Genomic DNA, 22,384 nt, shown 5'->3' with positions numbered 1-22,384 from the left:
TTATGTATTTTGTTGTGTTTTCTTTGAAATTTTTAATTGTAAAGGAGCTAAATACAGAGAGACATTTCATTATATGGGCTGCCAGTCTAGACCAGAATGGACATCTTAACGGTATGACTTCAGGATTTGGATCTAAGAACATGATGCTTTGGAAAAGAGTTTCTTCTTTTGTTTTCACAGAGGACGAGACTCTGTGGATTGCTTCTATCCCAATATGGTATGATAGACCACGCCCTCCTGAGGTTGCTGTGAACATCTTCAAAAAATTACTTCACTCAACTGCCAACTGAGAGGAACCTAGCACACAGGTTACACCATAAAAGACCTAAATAACAGCGCCCCCATTCAGCAGGAAGCAGTTTGGAGAGAAAAAACTGCGCCCATTTTCCCAAATATTGCTTATAAATGTTCTTTTACATTTAAAGGGGGAGATGATATAGATATGAATTTGCATTGGTATAGATTTTAAGGTCAATTTTGTTATATGTGTATGTATTTCTGATCTTGATTAAGCTATTGTGATTGTAGTTCATTTTAAAAACTGTAATGTATAATTAGGAAATATAGGTTGTTAATGGATAATCATTGATAATAGTTAAGCTTATAGTCATGTTATTAGATTTTCTAGATATGTAGAGACATATTTCAGTTAGATAGACATTCTTCATATCTTTCAAAGACTGCAGAATATGGCATTTAATGTTTTAATAACTTAGGGTTTTTCATGACAATGAGACACGTCTGCTCCTGGCAGCACCAATCTACTTCGAGAGGAAGATGGGCATCGAAGAGGCTACTTATGGAGTTTGTTAGCCATTTGGGCAAGAAACTGCTCTTGGCTGGACTGTTGCATAAACTGGACACAAAGAACCCGCAGAGAGAGGACTGCTGAACTTGCCTAAAGGTGAGATGGTCTCTCAGGGTTCCTGATTCATGAAAGAGTCTGCGAGACGTTCTGCAGGACACAGCAGAAAGTGACTGAACTGTCTTTGGAATTTCCTGCTTCATGAAAAAGTCTGCTGGACACTATGGGCCTGAAGGCTGAAGATGGATGCCCCAACGGTACAGAGGAACTTTGGGTGACTGTCCAGGCAGCGAGTTGTCTCTGTCATTTCTAGAGTTTTATAAGTTACTTATTTCTTGTTTACTTAGGTAGCATTATATCCTTCTGGAGTCTTTGATGGAGTTGAAGAATAAATAGATAGTTATAGCTTTCCTTAGTTATGATAAAAGATAAAATAGATTTAAATATTGTAACTGTAATTCTTGCTTGATAACTGTTTTGTTATATGTAATTTTGCTATGTTAAAGTTGAAGCCTTTCTTATTTGTTTAAACAGAAAAAGGGGAAATGATGGAGGAGAGTTATCTGTCTATGTTTCTTTCATTGGTTAATTAATAAAGAAAACTGCCTTGGCCCTTTAAGAGAACAGAAATTAGGTAGGTAGAGTAGACAGAACAGAATTGTGGGAACAAGGAAGTAGAGTGGAGGAGACGCTTCAGGCAGTCGCCATAGTGAGTCTCCATGCTGCTCCTCTCCGAGATGGACGCAGGTTAAGATCTCTCCTGGTAAGCCACATCTCGTGGTGCTACCCAGATTACTAAATATGGGTTAAAGGAAGATGTGAGAGTTAACCAATAAGAGGCTGAAACTATGGGCCAGGCAGTGTTTTAAAAGAATACAGTTTCTGTGTAATTATTTTGGGCAAAGCTAGCCGGCGGCGGGTGGCGGGACGCAGCCCCGCAGCTTCACACTACAAGCCACGGCTTTAATACTACCCATATTGCTCAGTAATTTAAAGGTTCATGGGTCAGAAAAAGAGAGAGAGATACAGTAAAGAGAGATTCAAAGACAAAGAAAACCTCTGATGGTTTACGGTGTGTTAAAAATATATAAAGGTTAAAATTCTTAAAAGTAAGAAAGAAAAAGAGTAGTTGGGTGTGGTGGTACACACCTTTAATCCCAACACTTGGGAGGCAGAGGTAGATTGACCTCTGAGAGTTCAAGGTGTGTAGTACACACCTTTAATCCCAATGCTTGGGAGGCAGAGACTGACAGATCTCTGTGAGTTCAAGGACAACTTGGTCTACAGAGTTATTCCAGGACAAAGATATACAGAGAACCTGTCTCAAAAAGTAAAAGTAAAAATAAAAGAAATAGAGGTTAAAATAAAGCCACACAAAGATGGAAAATACACAGAGAATCTTGATACTGTATGCTATTATGCTCTCTTTGAATTGTTTGAATGCTGAGGAAGGAGCAACAGCTGCTAAAAGATAATTGTTTATAAATGCTGCTGAACTAATCCAAGATAGATATTTTGAAAATACCTTGACTTCAAAATTTGGATCTAAGTATAATGCTTTGGAAAAGTCCTTCTTTTGTTTTCACAGAGGATGAGACCCTGTGGATTGTTTCTATCCCAATATGGTATGATAGACCATGCCCTCCTGAAAGGTTGCTGTGAACACCCTCAAAAAATTACTTTGCTCAACTGCCACCTGAGATGAATCTAGCAGACAGGTTATATACCATGAAAGACCTAAATAACAGCGTCCCCATTCAGCAGGAAACAGTTTGGAGAGAAATAACTGTGCCCATATTCCCAAATATTGTTTATAAATGTTCTTTTACATTTAAAGGGGGATATGATATAAATATGAATAATTTACATTGGTATGGATTTTAATGTCAATTTTGTTATATATATATATGTATTTCTAATATTGATTAAGGTATTGTGATTGTGTAGTTTATTTAAGAATATAATGTATAATTAGGAAATATAGGTTGTTAATGGATAATCATCGATATTAGTCAAGCTTGTAGTCATGTTAGTTAGATTTTCTAGATGTGTATAGATATATTTCAGATAGGCATTCTTCATATCTTTCAAAGACTGCAGAATATGGCATTTTATGTTTTAATAACAGGGTTCTTCATGACAATGAGACACGTCTGCTCCTGGCAGCACCAATCTACTTCAAGAGGAAGATGGGCATTGAAGAGGCTCCTTATGGAGTTGGTTAGCCATTTGGGCAAGAAACTGCTCTTGCCTGGACTGTTGCATAAACTGGACACAGAGAACCCACAGAGAGAGGACTGCTGAACTTGCCTAAAGGTGAGATGGTCTTTCAGGGTTCCTGACTCATGAAAGAGTCTGTGAGACATTCTGCAGGACACAGCAGATAGTAACTGAAGCAGATAGTAACTGTCTTTGAAATTTCCTGCTTCATGGAAGTCTGCTGGATACTATGGGCCTGTAGGCCAAAGATGGATGCCTCAATGGTACAGAGGAAATTTGGGTGACTGTCCAGGCAGCAAGATGTCTCTGCCATTTCTGAAAGTTGCTTACTTCTTGTTTGCTTAGGTAATATTATATCCTTCTGGCGTCTTTGATGGAGTTAGTTGAGGAATAGTTAGTTATAGTTATAGCTTTCCTTTGTTATGGTAAAAGATAAAATAGATATAAATATTGTAACTGTAATTCTTGCTTGATAACTGTTTTGTTATATGTAATTTTACTATGTTAAAGTTAAAGCCTTTCTTTTTTGTTTAAACAGAAAAAGGGAAATGATGGAGGTGTATCTATGTGTTACTTTCATTGGTTAATAAAGAAACTGCCTTGGCCCTTTGATAGGACATAAAATTAGGTAGGCAGAATAAACAGAACAGAATGCTGGGAAGAAGGCAGTGAGGAAGATGCTTTAGACAGTCGCCATGATTCTCCGACCCAAGACGGATGTAGGCTAAGTTCCTTTCCGGTAAGCCACCACCTTGTGGTGCTACACACATTACTAAATATGGGTTAAAACAAGATATGAGAGTTATCCAGTAAGAGGCTAGAGCTAACGGGCAGTGTTTAAATGAATACTATTTGTGTGTTGTTATTTTGGGTGTAAAGCTAGCCATGTGGGATCCGGGCAGGATGAAAGTAGGCCTGCTCGTCCCATCACTACAGACCAATCCGTTTATAACTTAAAAAAAAGAAGAAGCTTTTATTGTGGTAGATCTCTGTGTGTGACAGTTCTGGTTGTCCTGGAACTTGCTTTGTAGACCAGGCTGGCCTTAAATCCACAGAGATCTGCCTGCCTCTGCCTCCTGAGTGTTGGGATTAAAGACATGAGCCACCACACTTGGCAATTCTTGTGTGTTTTTTGTTTATCTGCTTGCTTTTATTTTTTGTGACAGTGTTTCTCTGTGTAGCTCCAGCTATCCTGAAACTTACCCTGTAGACCAGGCTGGCCTCGAACTCAGAGATCTGCCTGTCTCTGCCTCCCGAGTGTTGGGACTTAAGGCATGTGCCACCATCACCTGGCTGAAAAGTCTTTTATTTTGTGTATATGGATATTTTGTTCTCATGTATGCATGTGCAGTGACCAAAGAGGACATTAGATTCCCTGGAACTGGAGTTATAGATGTTTGTTAGCCACCATCTAGATGCTAGAAATCTAGTTCAAGCCTTCTGGAAAAACAGCCAGTGCTCTTAACCTCTACACCATCTCTCTAGCCCCTTATCTACAATTTACAAAATAATTTTCCTACATTTTTATTTATTTAATGGGGCGGGGTGTACGTGCTGTGATATATGTGTGGAGGTGGAAGACAACTTACAAGGGTCAGTTCTCTCCTCCCATCATTATCTCTTGGGGATGGAATTCAGGTAATCGGCCTGGCGGTAAGCATTCTTACTGCTATGCCAGTTTCACTAGCCCTTTCAAGCTTTTTTAACAGAATCAAGGATCATTGAATACTTTCTTTTTCACATTTTATTCTGTTTGTTTATTTGTTTTCAGTCTCTCTATATAGCTATGGCTGTCCTGGGTAGGCCACCTTCCTCTGCCTCTCAAGTTCTGGAATTAAAGTTATGTACAACCACTCCTGGCTTACTTTTTTTTTAATTTCAGTGTATCGTGTCTTTTGTTTTTGCTCGTTTGTTTCATGTAGCGCAGGCTGAACTCCAGTGTGTAGCTGAGGATGGCTCTCCTGCCTCCATCTCCTGAGTGCTGGGATTGTGGGTGCATCCACTACACCAGTTCCTACAGTATCAGGAATGGAAAGGGGTGGACTTTGTACATGCTGGGCAGGCATCCTACAAACTGGACTACATCCTCAATCCCTGAAAGATAATTTTTATTGCTTCATTTTACATATGTGGTGTTTTGTCTGCAGGCATATCTGTGTAGCATGTGTATGCTTAATGACCATGAAGGCCTGATAAGGGCATCAGATCTCCTGGATCTGGAGTTACAGATCCAGAGTTGTGAGTCACATAGTGGGTGCTGGGGATCAAACCTTAGTCCTCTGCCATAGCAGCCAAGTGGGTGCTGGGGATCAAACCTTAGTCCTCTGCCATAGCAGCCAAGTGGGTGCTGGGGATCAAACCTTAGTCCTCTGCCATAGCAGCCAATCCCTTAGCCATGAGCCATCTCTCCAGCCCCCTTTGAAATCTTTTAAGTGAGTGCATTATAGTTCAAGTTAAATAGGATGTGAGTGACATGGCCTTCTACATCAGGTAAAAGTGAAATACACTGGGATGGAGAGATGGCTCAGAGGTTAGGAGCGCTGACTGCTCTTCTGAAGGTCCTGAGTTCAATTCCCAGCAGCCACATGGTGGTTCATAACCATCTGTAATGAGATCCAGTGCCCTCTTCTGGCCTGCAGACATACACACAGACAGAATAGTGTATACACAATAAATAAATAAATATTTTTTTAAAAAGTGGAATACACTTATGGCCAGTGGTGCTGTGTTTTTAAAAAGTTGTGATAACTAGAAATATTGCAAAACTCTAAAATTTCTTCAAAACTCAGCATTTCTATATAACTATGACTCAAATTTTATGTTTGCAAAATATGTCTCTGATGTGCATGATCCTTTCAGATTTAAGTCCCCTAGAATGCAAAGCACAGCACACAGTGAGGGGCGGAGAGATGCTGAGAGCGCATGCTGACCTTGCAGAGGAGCTGAACTCCATCACCCACACCCATGTCTGATGTCAGAAACACCTGCACATGTGTGCACGCCCTCTCCATACACATAGTTAGAAATACGGTTTAAATACTTAAGAAAATCTCACAGCAAGACAAAGACAGCCTGCCATGTAGGCCTGAGTTCAATTCCCAGAATCCATGCGGTGGGTAATTGCTGGTGGCATGGCCTGGCAACAAAATTACAGTGTCTTCCCCCACAGTCAGAGCTGAGCTGTACAGCGTTTCTGGCAACACTGGAAATCCAGATAAGACCTGAATTTATAGGTGTTGTTAAATATCACTTGTTAGGTGTAGACTGAAACTCTATTCACATCAGCAGATAAGACCAATTTATGGCTAGGTGGGTGTAGCCAGGCATGTTTTTCCTGAGCTTTGGGCAAATGAAGCCTGCCAATGTATAACTCCCTCAAATGCAACCGTGCGTGACAAAGTTGATAAGGTAGTTAGGGATCAGGGTAAATTTGAGTTTCAAAACAAAGTTAGAGCTGTGCAGTGGTGGGGCACCCTTTTAACCCCAATACTGGGGGAGGAGAGGCAGGCAGATCTCTGTGAGTTCAAGGCCAGCCTGGTCTACATAGCAAGTTCCAGCCAACCTGGTATACACAGTGAGAGCCTACCTTTTTAAAAAAAAAAAAAAACAAGGTTTTCCTTCGGAGAACTATAAACAGTGCCATAACTGACTAGGAGCTAGTGTTACATACTTAATCACCTCTATCAATTTTCTACTTCGCCCTTCAAATTCTTTTCTTTATTGAAAAACAAAACAAAAACTTTAAAAATTTGCGTTTTATTGTATCAGAAATAATTATTTTCTTTCCAAATAAAAGAATTAGGATCAGCTGGCATTCATGGTACTGGGAGATACTTTGCACACTTCCAGGGAAGAGAAGCCAGTGAACTCTGTGACCTACAGCAGCGACCTGCCTGCAGGATGCACTGGACAGCAGTGGCACAACCCTTATCAGAGTGGCAACAACGGTTTTTAAAGATTTGTTTATTTGTACGTGCATTGGTGTTTTGCCTGTGTGTATGTCTGTGTGAGGGTGCCAGATCCCCTAGAACTGGGGTTACAGACAGTTGTAAGCTGCCATGTGGGTGCTGGGAATTGAACCCAGATCCTCTGGAAGAACAGCCAGTGCTCTTAACCACTGAGCCATCTCTCTAACCCCAACATTTTTTAAAATTGTATTTAAGGCCCATTCCATGAGCTAGAACCACAACTGACGCTGCTGAAGTGACCCAGAGCTGCCGGGTGGTGACTGTAAGTATTCAGGCGCCTGTGCTGACCTGACCTTGGGGTGTACATCCTCACCTCTAGCCACTAAGAGCACCTCCTGTGCACATTCACTGTGTTCCCCTTTAAAGGGGCCCTACCCACCTCACATCTCTCTTTTTCTCTGTCTTTATCTGATTCTCTCTCTGTGTCTGTCTGTCTGTCTCTCTCTCTCTTTCTCCTCTTCTGCCACTCCTATCCCCAGAAGCATGTCTCCCCTCTCCCCTCCCTCATTTTCCTATTTACTTTTCCCCAATTAAAAAAAAAAAACACCCTCTCTACCTGAGTTCTGTCACCTGGTATCTTTCTCTCTTGCACCGTTTTTTTTCTAAATTACAACAGTGATGTACGCCTTTAATCCCAGCACTGGGGAGGCAGAGGCAGGTGGATCTCTGTGAGTTCAAGGCCGGCCTGGTAAACAGAGCTAATTCTAGTACAGCCAGGACTACACAGAGAAACCTTGTCTCAGAAAAGACCTGGGGGTTGGGGGAAGAGTAGCCAAGAGCCTGAGACTGCATAGGTCATGGGTGTAATGGTCTGTCCTCTGTCCTGTCCCTTTAAGAGACAAGCCACGCCCACTCCCTCCCCTGTCTGCCTGAGGCCTGAGTCCTTTCTTTCCATCTCCCTCTCAAAGAGGCAGCTTCTGTCTCTCCACATCTCCCCTTCCCCCCTTCTGTTTCTCTCTCTCTCTCTCTCTCTCTCTCTCTCTCTCTCTCTCTCTCTCTCTCTCTCTCTCTCTCTCTCTCTCTCCCCCCTTCTTCCCTCTCCCTTCCTCCCTTCCTTAACCCACTAAATAAATATCCAATCTCACTCTGCATGGTGCGCCTATCCATGTCTCTGTTTCTTGTCAGCTGTGTGGCTCCCTGCCTGGGGCCAGCTACCTATGGAGACCTGTGGCATGGTCTTGTGGCGTGCCTTCTGTCTCCTCGTGGGACTGGCTGCCCTGTTGAGTTCTGTCACCCACCACACAGCTCCCTGCCTGGGACTTGTGGCCTACTGCAGCCACTTGGGGAACTGTGCTGTCCCTGCCTGGGACTAGCTGCTGTCGGGACCCGCTGCCCACTGCCTGCCACCACTTGGGGGACCTGCAGTGTGGTCCCAGGACCCCGCTGCTGGCTGCAGCCACTCTAGACCTGCAGCATTTACTTTTACAATGGGCCTAGGGGAAAACCTAGTACTGTTTTTCTGCTAAAGGCCTTGTTTAGCCCTCATCAGAGAAATGGCTTCTTACAGTAGATGGTAATAAACACAGAGACCCACAATTCAGCAATGCACAGAGAGAGAGACTTGGGAGCACTCAGTCCTAAATGGTATGTTTTCACCAAATCCCTCCCCTCACCACTCAGGAGGCAGGGAGATTCTTAGAGCCAGAGATGACGGGTGACACAGAGGAAACAGTGTCTTCCAGACACAACAGAATTAGTGCACGTGTGAACTCACAGAGGTCACGGCAGCAGGGTCAAGCCTAATAAGGTCCCATTCCTAACCAAGAGCTATCTGCAATTTATACCCTCTGGCAGAAGAGAAATCAGTTGTCTCCAATGGAGTCTTACTGGGTCTATTAACCACACCTCAGGGCAGGCCCTAGGCCCAGGAGTAACTGACCAACACAGAACCTATTTTTGGACTGGAGAGATGGCTCAGAGGTTAAGAGCATTGGCTGATCTTCCGGAGGTCCTGAGTTCAATTCCCAGCAACCACATAGTGGCTCATAACCATCTGTAATGATATCTGATGCCCTCTTCTGGCCTGCAGGCATACGTATAGACAGAATATTGCATACATAATAAATAAATAAATCTTTCAAAGAAAAAAAAACTTATTTTGTGGACATTTTATTTTCTTATGCATTGCTGGGACATTTTTTGTCTTATTGGTCTTTTGCCTATTTGTTTTGAGTTTTGTTTTTGTGGTTTTGTTTTTTATTTCGTTTGAAAGAAAGAAAATAAAGTTGGGTGGGTAGGGAGGCTGGAAAACCTGGGAGGAATTGGGAAAGGGAAGAAACATGATCGAAACATATTGTATAAAAAAAGTTTTTGAGACAGGGTCTCACTATGTAGCTGTGGCTGTCATAGAACTCATTCTGTAGACCAGGCTGGCCCCAAACTCAGAGAGATCCACCTGCTTCTGCCTCCCAAGTGCTGGGATTAAAAGCCTGTGCCTGTGTATTGCTTAGTTCAATACAATTTTAAAAAAAGAATTAGAGTCAGGTGTAGGTGGCACACCTTTAATCCTAGCACTTGGGAGACGGAGTCAGATGGATCTCTGAGTTTGAGGCCAACCTGGTCGGCAGAGCTAGTTCTAAGACAGCCCGGACTACACAGAGAAACTGTCTTGAAAAGCTAGGAAGAAAAAAAGAATAAGAATTAGAGTTTGAGAGAAACTTATATTTAAACAAAGACCCATTTTAAAATTATTTGAAACGGTCTTTCTTGGAAAAACCATGGTGTTAGAGCCAGGAGGACCTGTTGTTAAAAATAACAGAGAAAGCTTTGATTTCAGAGGCACAAGTTTCAAATTATAATCTTAATGCATTTGTAAACTCTGGGTCTTGCCATTTCCTTTTTCACACATTTTTGTCTATATTCATCTTTCTTCCTAGTTTCCTAATTCTAAATGAATTTCTTTTATAACTTAGATCCAAGATAGAAATAATGCTTTGGAAAGAATATTTACTAGAATATTAAAATAGTCACACACACACACACACACACACACACACACACACACACGTGTCACTTATGCCAGCCTGTCCACAAGTGATTAGAACTAAAAAAAGTTACACGGATAGGCGCTTGGGCAAGGTCACCTGATTTCAGTGTGCTGCCCATGCTAATAGATAATTATTTCACAAACAAAGATATTTGGGGGATTTTTCACACGACTCTAGCAATATACGGTACAACACCCCCAAAGCCTTGGGTCAGAGGAGTGGGCAAGAATGAAGGGCCAGTTGCAGCATGGGGGCAACCTGGGACATTGACCGTAGCAGTGCCTTTCCCTAGGAAAAACAACACTCTGTCTTCCAGCTCCTCAGACAGACACCAGGAACGGAGCCTCTGGAAGCCCTGAATCAACAACTAAACCTGCAAATGGCACCGCATTGGTTTGGTCGTTTATTAGCTGCGGGAGGATGACGGGATTGGTGGAGAGACATTGGCGGCCTCCTCTCCATTGGTCCAATTCCTTTCGCAGCTTTACGGCTTCCCCGAGTTCTTTCAGAAAGAGACAGCAACTGTGGAAACCTGCCACAGATGACGCTCACCCAGCCTGTGAACCTCCAACCTGTGTGCGGATGGCGCTCACCCAGCCTGTGACCCTCCAACCTGTGTGCGGATGGCGCTCACCCAGCCTGTGACCCTCCAACCTGTGTGCGGAGCCAGACCAACTCAAGACTTTCTTAGAAGCCCCGATGAAAGGACAAAGGGAACCTTAGCTCTGTGTCGTTGTCCAGGAGCAGACTTGGCAAGGCTTGTCTGACGCTGGAGGCAGAGCCTCTGAGGACTTGAGGTTGTAGGGTCTGGGGACCCGACTGTTCCTCGTGGGCTGCGGTTATCAGTGCTAAGGTTGTGATAACCTGCTTTGTCCTCGTCTGACTTAGTTAGCTCTCTGCTGACCTCAGCTGTTCGCGCACCCCCCCCCCTTATAAGACACTGTACTTCTTAATAGACTTGCTTGGCATGAGCTATCAGCTTATGCAAGACCTCCTGGTCCCAGATACTGCTTTTTTCTTCTTTATTTCTCATCCCTGACTCTCCCACCTCACCATTCAGGACTCATTCCTTCTGGTCGGCTCTGGCTTCAGAAATCGAAGAACTAAATAAAGATCACATCTGGAATACATAATTTCTCACCTATATTTTTGTTTGTTTTCGTTGTTGCTGCTTTTGAGACAGTGCCTTGCCAGGTAACTCTGACTGGTCTGGAACTCACAGAGCTTCTCCTGCCTCTGCCTCCTGAGTGCTGGGATTAAGGGCGTGCGCCATGATGGTCCATGACTGCCACTTGTTATGAAGAGCACTGAAGACTCAGAGGATGGAAGCTGAGGAAGTTGACTTTACAATTTTGCAAAGCCAAAGCTGACCAAGCACAAATATCAAGATTTTTCACCTCAGCTCAGGTCCCTTCCTCCTTCCTCTGGCCAAGTAACCAGAGGGATGTGATCTTTCATGCCATCTAGGTTTTGTTTCCACTGCTTCTTGGTGGAAGCTGGGCTCGCAAAGTTTGGGCGAGGTTGACTAGTTCTGGAAGCTGCCCTCGGGGGCCAGTGTTTTCTGCTCAGCTGTCACTGGACCTAAGTAGCCTTAAAGGACTTTTGAGAGTGAGCCATTGTCTTCTTCTTTCTTACAATAATAACTCGCCATATAGAACAAATATGTACCAAGGTCTATATACGGAATGGTTTCCAGAACAAGAGGCTAAAAGACCACTGTCCATTTGGAAATTAACTTCAGCATTTGCCAAAATGCACCAACTGACAAGACTTTGTGAACTTGCTCCACACCGGGACTCGTGTTAGAGTTAAAGCTGGAGATTCCACTAAATTTGAACACCAGGCTCCTATAACCTCAGACAAGAAACAGGTAAAACAGAAGGCAAAGAGGTGCACCTCACTTTGTGGGGCCTCGTCTGGGGTTCCCTTCATCATGTACTTAAAGACTGGGCACTGTGATGGGTGTTGCCAGTTTGACCAGACATAAAGTCACCTGGGAAATGCCCTCTTGGGTCAGTTCCGGGGTTGTTTAGCTAGAAGAGTTCTGTGGTCTGGACTTCTGGACAGAATTAAAAGGAAACAATTGAGTGGACCTCCAGCAGTCATCCCCCTGTCTCCTGACCAGGGACACAATGTTACCAGTTGCCTCACGCTCCTGAGCCCATGACCTCCCCCACAGTCACTACTGTGGACTGTATCACACTGAACCATGAGCCAAAATAAACTTTTCTTTCCTTGGTTGCCTTTGTTGGGTGTTTTCTCATAGCAAGAAGAAAAATATGGATACATGAACACAATGAATAATAAGTTTACATGAAAGACGTTGGCACTCATGGTTGGTGATAAAGCAGGACCTTGCGGACTCCCTGTTAACAGTCCAGAGTGTTGTGAAAACAATTTGGTCACACTGGGGATGCAGCTCAGTGTGGTATGTCGGTCTCCAGAGCATCTCTCTCCAGGCTACGGCGTGTGTGCGACTCTATTAGAGCACCATGCAATGACAATCGTGACAACTTAGCTCTTATACAGTTCTTGCACATGAGTTCCTTCTGGGCCACCTTGCTCTAAGAACACGGGTGTGACATTGTTTAACGGATTCTCTCCCAAGGACATCTGTTTGGTGTGATTCTTAAGGACTCAGGTCACTGCCTTCCAGCTGAGCTTCTGTTCCGGTGACAATACATTCCTCATCACCAAGCCCAACTTATTCTTCTATCTGCTGCTGCTGTTTGCAAGCTGACCCACCTTATCCTTTTTGCCCTCCAACAAAAGACTCTCCAGAAGGCCCAAAGCACACAATGTTATGGTTTTGGTCCCTGGTTCCTTTAAGAGACAAGCCACGCCCACTCCTTCCGGCCTGTGCTTGCTCTCTTTTCCATCTTCCTCTTGGAGAGGCAGCTTCGCCTCTGCCTCTCTCCCCACTTCTCCACTTCCCCCCTCTCCCTCTCCCTCTTCCTTTCCTTCCCCCCTTTTCCCTTCCTCCTTTCCCCTTCCCCCTTCATAACCCCCTGAATAAATATTCAACCTCACACTGCATGTCGTGTCTATCCATGTCTTTGTCTTCTGCCCGCCTGCCCGCCATGTATCTCCCTGCCTAGGACCAGCCACTGCTCGGGGAACAACAGACGTCTCTGCCTGGGACTGGCTGCTCGCAGGGCCCGCTGTCTGCCACCACATGGCCCGCTACCACCATTTGGGACCTACAGCATTTCTGCCTGCCTACAGCTGCCGCCTGGGACTTTATAGCATTTTTTAAAGAACACCACACCGAGCAAGCGCTCCATTAACGTCCTCCTCGGCGCTGGCACTGGGAGGAGCCCGAGCAGCTTCTGTGTGTGTGTATTGGGTGGTTACAATCTCTGGACCACCTGGGATGGCCAGGAGTCACTCAAGGGCTCTGGTGAAGGAAACTGTCTCCCTCACCTTGCAGATACTCAGTAACCAGAGGCTTTAAGCTGCTCCTCCCTCCATGCATCCTCCTCAGATGGAGGCCCATACGCCTCACTGTTCATCATTGTTTCATTTGGTTTACATGACCACTTAGGAAGGGTGGTCCAGTCTCAGCTCAGACACTAGAACCGTGGCCTTGGACCCTGCCACTGGGCACTGACCCTCTACCCCGCAATCCTTCTGAACTTCAGAATGGACATGAATGCTTAGGGCCTTGCTGTCTTTGATATTGTGAGTGCCTGGGTGTTCCCTGAGCTCACAGATACCCAGTCAGGATCCCGAGGCAGCTCTGCCTTTTGACAAACACAAGCCCTAATCTCATGCCTGAAGGGCATTCTGACCCATACGCTGCTATCTGTGCTCAGCCAAGAATCCCCTGAGCTCTCTGCCTTCCCCACATGCCCAGCTTCCTGTCCAGCCTCCATTCCATGCTGGTTAGAGGCCCACACATCACAGAACTTCCTCCTACCTCCCGCCCTGTGGCTCCAAACATGACCACCACACACTTAGTTTGAGGTTGCTGTGACACATACCCGAGAAGCCCACTCACTGGAGGGTGTGCTTGGTCTTACAGTTTGAGAGATTTCAGTCCACAGTCAACGGGCAGAGCCATGGGCCTTAATGAGGCTGTCAAGGCAGAAAGAATGCTTACCTGTGGCGGCTGGGAAACAGAAAGGGCCTGGAAACAATATATGACCTTCAAATATGCGCTCCCCATGACTCACCACCTCCAACTAGGCCCTCTTTCCTGTCTCTACCCTTTTCCCTGCCTGGCATCAACTCATGCCTCGTACTATAAAGCTGATCAGAGACCCATGGCTCAGGAGGTTGTATGAAAACCGTAAGGGTGAATCTATTAGTGTCTTTGTCTTTTTGCTAAAGGGATGTGTTGTCAAACTGCCTTCTAAATATTTCTGTTTTCAGCTATGGATTAGTGTCCTTCTCAGCCCTGCACTCTGCAGTGGGCAGTAGTCACTGCAGAAGCTAAAAACTAATCAAAGTGCTGAGAATCAGTGTGGGGACTGTGCTGGCTAGCTTTATGTCAGCCTGACACAGGCTAAGTTATCCGGAAAGAGGGAACCTTGATTGAGAAGACGCCTCCGTAAGATCTGGCTATAAGGCATTTTCTTAATTATTGATTGATGGGAGAGGGTCCAGCCATTGTGGGTGGTGCCATCCCTGGTTTGGTGATCCTGGGTTCTATAAGAAAGCGGGCTAAACAAGCCATGAGAAAAAGCCAGTAAGCAGCACCCCTCCATGGCCTCTGCACCAGCACCTGCCTCTAGGTTCCTGCCCTGCTTAAGTTCTTGCACCAACTTCCTTCAGTGATGAACGGTGATGTGGAGGTGTGAGCCAGATAAACCCTGTCCTCCCCAGCTTGCTTTGGTCATGGTGTTTCATCCCAGTGGTAGAAACCTGAGTAAGACAGGTGCTCAGCCACAAAGGGAGCATCTGCATCAAACTTTACCACAACCCTGGGGAGCATTACGAGGAGAGTCCAGAAATTCTGTAATAGCCGGAGGGCAAAGAGTGCTGTGAAATTGACTTCAAGAAATGGCACGGCTGTTGAACTCATAAACTCACTGTAGCCATGGTTACCTGCCAAGGATAGGGTCAACATGACCAGTCAACGTTGGCAGCAGTAACTGCCCTCTGGGGCACAGGGAGGTGGGGGAAGGTATGTTGGTGGAGTCTGGGGGGATTTGAATCGAGAGTAGGTAGATCTGTATACATGTATGAAGTGTCAAAGAATAAATGAAAGCTTTCAAGATTAGGACTCCAACATCCGTGAATGACATCAGAGCCCTCAGAACTTGACTCTCTTCCCAAAGGCCTCCCTTACTGGCAACCAGGCCTTGAGCAAGTGATATTTGGGGGAACATTTAAGATTCAAGTCCTCTTTGCACTTGGGTATATGCAAATGCAGTGTCATTGCCCTGTACCCGCCCTTCACTAAACTATGACTTAGTGCTGTCCTAAAATATGGCTGCCACCTTGACAGGACCCCGCTGAAACAGTGTGAGTGTTGGGCTGGGGTGGGTGGATATGAAACACACTTTTCCACTCCAGCAGGGGATTGCTCTGGACCTGGAGCATTCAGCGTTCTTTCCCTGTGTCTCCAATGTGGTAGCTGATGGCTACTTCCTCTTGTGTCTCTCCTCTCCACCACATTGCACAGGGCTCTATCAGTTTAAGGCAGTTTACCCAATTAAGGCTCTGGAATGCTCTTTGAAAGCCGGACTAGGTAGAGTGTGACTAATGTAAGCCCAGGATTAACACTCCAGGTGCCAAGCCTCCCTCTCCAACTGCGCTGTCCTGACCTCCTTTGGTACAGTCAGGGTTCAACTTTGTAGGGCAAATCCTGGCCCTGAGCTACCTCCTGACACATAGATCCCTTGTGAGGTGTGTCCCAGGGGAAGCACCCTGTGCTAGAATCAACCTACAAAGGATGCACCCTGGCTTCAGGGGGCTGCCTTCCACTGAACATGACTGTATTTTCAGGGGACAATCTGTATGGACAGCCATACAGCTGAGATTTCCCCCAAGCGCCTAAGCCATATCCCTCAGGGAAATGTCACCAGCTGGATCCTGCCCAGCTGTTCATCTCAACCTTTTCCACTCTCAACTTTGCCCTCACACTCAGAGCATCTCCCTGAAGTCTGTAACTGAGTCATGCCCCATGCCCACAACCCCCATGGCAGCTCGTCACCAGCCCTGAAAGTTGAGTTGAGTTTGGTTTGGTTTGACACCAACCTTTTCAGTGCAGGGGAGATTGGGGCAAAGGGGCACCAGGAGGTGACAGACTCGAGTGGGTGGATTCGGAGCTGGTGTTTGTAACAGCAACTCACACAGCAAACCTGTGCAAATAAAGTGTCCAGAAATCCATGACTGCTTCGACTACCTGTGCACACCCAAGTGTGTCCAAGTATGTCAATACTGTGGGGGAGTGTAGAGACGTGAGTTCCTGAGCTGTGTAGGTGGCCGCACATTTGGCTTCCTGCATACTCACATGTGAGCCATGGTTTACAAAACCCACAAGGGTGATCCCAAACTAGGTAAGGATGGCTTGGGGTGGGGGGCGCTTGGAGGTAGGGATTTTATTTCATTGCTTATTCTCTAAGTTTTACAAGTGTGAATCCCTGGAAACATAAAAAGGAGCTAATGCTTTTTCCAGTTAGTAGGCTCTTTCTAGGCAGTGTCTCTAGGGCCACCAACTCCAGATCCTCTTGCCTCGGCTTGCGAAGGGCTGGGGATGCCCGACATGTAAGTAGGACCTTTTATTGTTTGTGTATATGTAGAAGGGAGGCAGGTGTGCCACCGTTCAGCTTGTGAAGGGCACATGTGGGAGTCAGGTCTCTTCTCCCATCATGTGAGAGTCCTGGGGACTGGGTGGCAGGCATATTTACTCCCTGAGCCATCTTGAACACCCAGGGCTAATTTTTTTCTGACTATTTTTTAATTTTAATTTATTTTAAAAACTATCTTTTCTCATTTTACATACCAAATTCATTTCCCACTCCCTCCCCTCCTGCTCCCTCCAGCTTTCCCCCTCCCACCCCTTTCTCACCCCCCATCCACTCCTAGGAGAGGGTAAGGTTTCCCATGGGAGTCAACAAGTCTATCACATTGCTTTGACGCAGGACCAAGGCCCTCTTCACTATGTTTAGACTGAGCAAGGTATCCCTCCAGAGAGAATGAGTTCCAAAAAGCCAGAACAAGCAGTAGGGATAAATCCTGGTGTCACTACCAGTGGCCCCTCAGTTTGTCCCAGCGGTACAACTGTCACCCACATTCAGAGGGCCTAGTTTGGTTCTATTCTGGTTCCCTCGCTGAAAGGCCAGAGTTGGAAGGCTCCCATTAGCTCAGGCAAGCTGTTTCAGTGGATGTCCCCATCATGGTCTTGACCTCTTTGCTCATATTCTCACTCCTCCCTCTCTTCAACTGGACTCTGGGAGCTCAGCCCAATGCTGTGCTGTGGTTCTCTGCCTCTGCTTCCATCAGTTGCTGGATGTTGGTTCTATGATGACATTTAAGATAGTCATCAATCTGACTACAGGACAGGCCAGTTCAGGCACCCCCTCCACTATTAGGGTCTTAGCTCACCCAGGGCTATTTTTAAACACAGTTTTCAGTTTAACGAGCCCTTTCTCTAGGAAAATGGGAGACTTTCTGCCTTCACTTGTGAGCCATGCCCCTGAACAGCTTTGGGGCGCTGGGAGATTCCTCTGGGGTCTGGAGCAGGACTAAGGGATGAATGTCTTCTCCCGGGGAGCCTGAACCCAGGGGCAGCTTCCTAGTCTCAGCTACTATGTGCCTACTGCAGACCTCTGGGACAGGAAAGGGGGTCCAGTGACAGAACCTGCTGTGGGTGCACAAGGAGTTATAGGGATATGGTTAGGTAGGAGAACCACAGCCATGGACCCTAGGTGACCCCAGACCATTGCCAACAGCAAGGCAAGCCAAACTGTTATGGCCAAAGCTATCAAGGCTTGTCTTGGCGCTCTTGGTGCCCTACATTCTGACTCTCAAAGTCTTTTCAAGAGTGGGCAACACTTAGACCTCACTCCAGCGTGAAAGCCGATGTGTCAAGTTCCCTCTATTATGGTTCACCGTTAACCAGTCACTCGCCCTGGGCTACGTGGGAAAGGGGGGGGGGGGAGAAGGATGCATAGTGCAGTGGCATACAAGGGTAACAATATCAAAGAAGCCAGATGCCAAAGGCGTATGATTCCATCTGGACAAAAGACTTAGCTATGGTGGCAGACATCCAAAGAGTAGTTTCCTTGCATGGGGACCCGTGGCATTCCTGAGGACTGGCCATTGTTGGAACTTGATCTGGACAGAGATGCAGGTGGTATCTCTGTAAACTGAGACAATAGGTCCTTGTGTTTGCGCCCCTCACAGGCCGGTTGGACTTCTCCGCAGAGCCAAGGGCAGTCATCCATGAGGGAAGTCTGGGGATCTCTAGTTTGTGGCCATGCAAACATCAGAGATCTTTCCAGAAAACTGGAGCTGTACTAGCTCTCTAAGAGGCAGAGACATGGAGCCTGAGATCCTGAGATGCTATCGGCAGTACCACAGCTCACTGGTACAGCCAGGCACTGATGGAGTCAGAGAAGAGGAGCAGGGCTGATATGGTGAGAAACTGGTAACGACTTGTTTGAATCACAGAGACCAGGGAAGGCCTCAAGCAGAGAAAGCTGAGTGGACAGTGGCACCCCTGGGAAACAGGGCCAAAGGGGAGGAATGTGGGTGAAGGTGTAGTCTTGGACATGCTGCCCTAGTTGAAGTCACCTAGGAGACAAACAAAGCAGGTGTGATGGCGTTAGGCACAAGATGGCACCAGGCAATGCTGGGTTCTTCTGGGAAATCTGAGATTCTAAGAAAGAAGTTGAGACTCTTTTGAATTCTGCTTCTGAAACAGACTCTCCCTGTGTATCCTTGGTTGGCCTGGAACTCACTATATGCACCAGCCTAGCCTTGAACTTACAGAGATCCGCCTGTTTCTGCCTCCCAAGGGCTGGGATTAAGAGTGTGCACCACCATGCCCAACTCAGATGTTTTTATATTACATCTAGTTTTTATTTAGTGAGCACCCCTGCATGACATATACACGGTGCACATGTGGAGGTCAAAGGACAGCTCGTGAGGATAGGGCCTCTTCTTCCACCATGTGGGTCCCAAAGACTGAACGCAGGCCGTCAGGCTTAGCAACAAGCCCGTCAGGCTTAGCAACAAGCCCTTTACACGCCGAGCCCATCTCACTGGCCCTCTGGAGCGTTTTGCAATTCTTTAAATATTATTTTTAATTTTATTTAAATAAAATTTAATTAATGTATTGTTAAATTTAAACTATTTGTTCATTTTAATTAAATATTATTTAATAACAAATTTCATTTTAATTAAAATATAATTACATCATTTTTCCCTGCAAGCCTTTCATGCCCTCTCTTTCATTCCTTCTAACTTCGTGGCCTCTTTTTATTTAATTATTATTGGTGTGTGTGTGTGTGTGTGTGTGTGTGTGTGTGTGTATGCATACATATATTTAGTGTTGTTTGTGTGTATGTGATTTTAGGGCTGGCTACTTGGTATTGCATAACCAAACTAGGGGGCTCCTCCCTAGAAAGGCTCTTTCTCCCTCTTCCAGCACCCATAGCTGCCTGTAGTTCTTCGTCTATAAGTTGAGCCCTGTGAGGTCTCTCCCTTCCACATTAGCTCACCTACTGGTGTTGACAATATTCAGGACTTATTTAGGCAGTCATATTTTGACAGGGTGTAGCTTCCCCACTTCTGGGGACTATTTTAATGAGATGAAATAAAATATGATTTGTTTTTGAACATGTGTCAGCCATGCCTGGATTTGCAGAAGGTGCTAAGCTGGAGAAAATGGCAGGGTGGGTCCAATACCATCCACCTACTAGAGATCTCGTGCTGCCTGAACTCATGGTTTAGTGGTTTTGGCTAGCCCTTCCCACCCAGCTGACATGGGAATTGCATGTAAGGGCAAGGATCTTGTCGGGTGACTTGCACTAGCCACGCAGGGAAAAAGTCCAGCAGGAATCAAGCCACACAATGCCTTTGAATTCCAACTTAGTAGAGCCACCGAGGTCTTTGAGGAGGCTGTGGGACAAAACAGTTTTATTATCATTTAGAAAGCCATCATCACTTCATCACTGGGGCACCTTAAAATGGTACCCTGTGCACGTGTGTGTGCACGTGTGTGCATGCATGCGTGTGTGTGTGTGCACGTGCGTGCGTGCATGTGTGTGTGTGTGTGTGTGTGTGCATGCGTGCATGCGTGTGTGTGTGTGTGTGTATGTGTTCCAGGGATCGACTCAGGTGTTCAGGCTCAGCATAGCAAGTACTCTTGTCTGCTAAAGCCTCCCACTGGTTTCTACAATGGGAAACTTAAACCTGGGCACATCTGAAATGCCAGCGCTCAGAGGCTGAAGCAAGAGGAGAATGTTCAGCATGAGACCAGCGGGGCTACATAGTTGAGACCCTATTCCAAAACCTTGTCTGGTCCAGCAAACTTGTCTGTCTGTGCTTGAAAGGAGGAGTGAGGAATAAGGAAAGAAATAGATGAGAAGCAGAAGATAGAGTCCAGAGGACATCCAGTGAGGGCTGTGATCTGCCCCAAGTTTATTTCTCAAAGTTCTTATGCACCCCAATCCAAAGGGGGAAGGCAAAAGACTTCCTTACCAAGACACAAAGGACAAACTAACGTAATCACCTCCTTAATACCCTAAACATCAAGTAACCACACCCTAAATCAAACATCCTGTTGACTGGCCTTTGACGAGTAAAGCATCCAGTAGTTACACCTCTGGTCAATCATCTTGCCGTCTAGGCAAGACATTTGGTAGCCACAGCTTCTGTCAAACATTCTGTTGCATAACCTGAAGGGGCAGGAACAGGTCTGAACTCTCTGACCTTTAATCAAGAGGGAGCAGATCCATTTCTGTGGGCCTCCACGAAACCCCAAACGAGGCTCTTAAGAGCGATCTTGAGTGTGCTCAGTGGTTAAGAGTTCTGCTGTTCTCTCTGGGGACCACAGCTCAGTTCCCACCACCTGTCCTGCACCTCACAATCAGTGTAACTCTAGCCTCAGGAGAGCCAATGCCCTTTTCTGGCTTCCAAGGGCATGCACACATATGTAAGTAAATAAAATAAATATTTTTAAAAAATACATCAAGCAACAACCAAACATAAAACAAAACAGAAAAGACAGCACAGTATTGTAGAGATGAAAGGACACACAATTAATAATTATATGTACATATTCCGGGTTCAATCCCCAGCACCCACATGGCAGCTCACAACCATCTCCGGGGATCTAATGCCTTCTTCTGACCCCTGTGGGCACCAGGTATAAATGTGATGTACAGATTCAGGCGAAACACCCATACATATAAGTGGACACCTGAGTTCCATGTCTAACATGGTAATGTGTGTTCCATAATTAGTATGGTAACTGCAGCTCTCGCAGTACTGCCGTAGGGACATTACAGGGACAAAACCTGGAATAGAATGGAACCTGTTTCCTGATGGCAGAGTCATCCCTAGGAAGAGAGAGTTCAGTCGTGTCAGTGGGCATCAGGGAATCACTTCAAAACCAACTCATAAGTGATGCCCGGCCAAAGAATCATAGTCATTAAAATACGGCATATTGGGGGAAAGACTACCTCTGAAAATTAAAAAAAGAATATAAATACAAATATAATTACCAAGATATCAAGAGGAAATAGATGCATCCAGATTAAGCAAATATTTCATAATCTATACGAATTATCTAGACGATAATGCCACTGACAGTGAGAAAAATGTCACACCAACATACGTAAGTTTGTTCGACTGGACCCTAAGAAGAAATGCCTGCCAGATGGTTCACATGTGCCTAAAAGCAAAAGCCATAGATGCCTCTAAACAGGAGAACTGAGTGAGGGGCACCAGGCAGCTGTGAACAATTGGAGCGTGGAAGTCACGTCCAAGCGAAACGTGAAAGCAGCCAGGATGGGCACTTTGTAAGGACGGCAAATGGTCGTGAAGATGTGTGACCCATGTGACAAAGAGCACGGCAGCTGTGATTGGATAGCAAAAGGAGCACCAGTGGGGAAGACTACAGCAACGCCCCTAGTAAGAATTTTAACTAACCCCTCAAAGAGTATGTGTACAAAAAATAAGATCAGTAGGTCAGTAAGACGATGCATTGGTAAAGGCAATTGCCACGAAGGCTCACAGCCCAGGTTCAATCTCTGGGACCTATGTGGTGGAGGGGTATCAACCCTGCGCATTATCCTCTGACTTTTACACATGAATTGTGGCATGAGCACGCAAGTGCACACACACACACACACACACACACACACTAAACAAAAGTAATAAAAAAATTAAAATGAGATTAGCAATCACATACTAACATAATTATTTAAATTAGTTTTAGCCATTTA

This window comes from Arvicola amphibius, chromosome 7 (genome assembly GCF_903992535.2).
Source record: "Arvicola amphibius chromosome 7, mArvAmp1.2, whole genome shotgun sequence".
NCBI lineage: Eukaryota > Metazoa > Chordata > Mammalia > Rodentia > Cricetidae > Arvicola > Arvicola amphibius.
This window is presented reverse-complemented; position numbering follows the sequence as displayed.